Source organism: Palaemon carinicauda, chromosome 1, assembly GCF_036898095.1.
Source record: "Palaemon carinicauda isolate YSFRI2023 chromosome 1, ASM3689809v2, whole genome shotgun sequence".
Taxonomy (NCBI): Eukaryota; Metazoa; Arthropoda; class Malacostraca; order Decapoda; family Palaemonidae; genus Palaemon; species Palaemon carinicauda.
The window spans coordinates 179,071,676-179,074,175 of NC_090725.1; the positions used below are offsets into that span (position 1 = coordinate 179,071,676).

The following is a 2,500-nucleotide window of genomic DNA, read 5'->3' on the forward strand; positions in this document are numbered from 1 at the left end:
AACTTTTATAGAAACATTTCCACCGCTCTTACAATAACCCGCTTATAATTCCATCAAATACTTTTTCTTAAACCTTCATGCTACAAAAACCATCTCCTTTGTCTAAACGTATTCTTCATATCAGTCATACTGACATATATTTTATTTTCTTAATAAACATTCTACAATTCCTACTTTCTTTTATCCCAGTAACTTAAAATAATGCGGCTTTATCACTATCATCACTTTCTTTGGAATCTTTCTCGTCTACATATATCTTTCAAACATTGGCCTGCTACTCAATCTTGCTTTGCAATATTTCCCTTACAATCCCATCAACTCATGGATTCTACAACCTCTCACTTCTCTTCCCATTCCCATCAGACATTTCTATGGCATTCACTTTTACTACTCTCCTTTATACATGCCATATACAACAAATATCCAAAATTAATTTTTCACTCCATTTCTCCAGAGAGCATCTCTCAAATACACCTTTCTTCAAAGAAAAATTTTCTCACTAACCTATCCATCTGATTTTTCTTCCATGTGGAACCTTTGATTATTATTATTATTATTATTATTATTATTATTATTACATGCCAAGATACAACCCTAATTGAAAAAGCAGGATGCTTTGTAGGTAGTAGGATGGCCAAGGCACCAGCCACCCGTTGAAATACTACCGCTAGAGAGTTACTGAGTCCTTTGACTGGTCAGACAATACTATATTAGATCTATTTCTTTGGTTACGGCTCATTTAATCTTTGCCGACAAATACAGAGAATAGTCTAGCCTATTCTTTACACATTCTTTTTTTTCCTCGTATAATTGACAACACTAAAATTACCAAACAATTCTTCTCCTTTGAAGAGGTTAACGACGGCACTGTAATTGTTCAGTGGCTACTTTTCTCTTGGTAAGGTAGAAGTGACTCTTTAGCTATGGTAAGCAGCCCTTCTAGAAAAAGGAAACTACAAAATCAAACCATTGTTCTCTGGTCTTGAGTAGTGCCGTAGCCTCTGTACCAAGATCTTGCAATGTCTTTGATTAGAGTTCTCTTGTTTGAGTGTTCACTTGAGCACACTATTATATCTTGTTTCTCTTCCTCTTGTTATTTTGATGTTTTTATATTTTATAGATGAAAGATTTATTTTAATGTTATTATCGTGCTTAAAATTCTCTTTAAGTATTTCCTTATTTCCTTTCCTCACTGGGCTATTTTCCCTGTTGGAGCCCTTGATCTTATTGCAACCTGTTTTTCTAACTAGGGGTGCAGCTTAGAAAATAATAATAATAATAATAATAATAATAATAATAATAATAATAATAATGCTATAAGCCAGAGAGCTCCAACAAGGAAAAGAGCCCTGTGAGGAAAGGAAATAACGAACTGCAAGAGAAGTAATTAATAATTAAAATAAAATATCCTATGAACAGTAAAAACCTTAAAAATACAGGAGAAAGAGAAATAAGATAGAATATCATGCCCTAGTGTACCTTCAAGCAAGAAAACTCTATCCCAAGACAGTGGAAGACCATGGTACAGAGGCTATGTTATTATCTAAGACCAGAGAATAATGGTTTGATTTTGGAATGTCTTTCTCCTAGAAGAGCTGATTACCATAGCTGAAGAGTGTCTTCTACTATTACCAAGAATAAAATTGCCACTTAAAATTTACATTGCTGTAGTTAATCCCTTGAGTGAGGAGGATTTGTTTGTTAATCTTAGTGTTGTAAGGTGTATGAGGACAGAGTAGAATATGCAAAGAACCAGCCAAACTATTTAGTGTATGTGTAGGCAAAAGGAAAAAGAGCCGTAACCAGAGAGAAGGGTCCAATGTAGTACTGTCTGGCCCGTCAAAGGACCCAATAGCTCTAGCAGCTATTGTTCCTAAAGTTCTCGGTCACTTTCTCTACTCAGTTCTTATCCTTTACATTCTTTTTCTTGCATCTTGACTACCTATGTCTTTCATTCGCACATTTTTACCTCAAATAATTGTCTGATATTACCATCCTTTTCCCAAAATACTCCTCATTAACCTTATGAATCCATCATGTATGCTTCACATTAATCTTTGCACCTCCATGTTTTTAACAATTATTGCAATTTATCTTTATCTGTAACCTCACACTTCCTTGATATCAGAGTTACGTGTCTTGATTACATTTACTGTCATTTTTATCAGTTACCTTATTTTCATAATGAAATAATTGACCAATTACCTAGCGATGCTATGAATCATATTTGAATGCAGTAGTTCATAGATATTTATGCTTAGATGTTTTTATTAAGTTTTGATCGTGCTTTACTTTCTACTCTAGATTTCTTACTACAAGGCAGAATTATGCCCCAGCAACTGTCAAGTAGAAAATGAAGGTATAGCCTACTTATTTTAATTTTTTATCGTGTTGCCTACTATTTCAAAGATATTTTGTATTCAATTCATTTTCTCTGCCGTAAATATTTTATCAATAGTATGAATTTGAATTCAAGATGTCAGTACTATCGTATACAGTA

The 2,500-nt window shown here is 33.5% G+C and overlaps 1 protein-coding gene across 1 annotated transcript in view; it reads right to left on the reverse strand.

The window, feature by feature from the left end:
* LOC137643748 (uncharacterized) overlaps positions 1-2,500 on the reverse strand; it is a 46,971-nt gene that overhangs the window by 44,134 nt on the left and 337 nt on the right. The window lies entirely within an intron of this gene.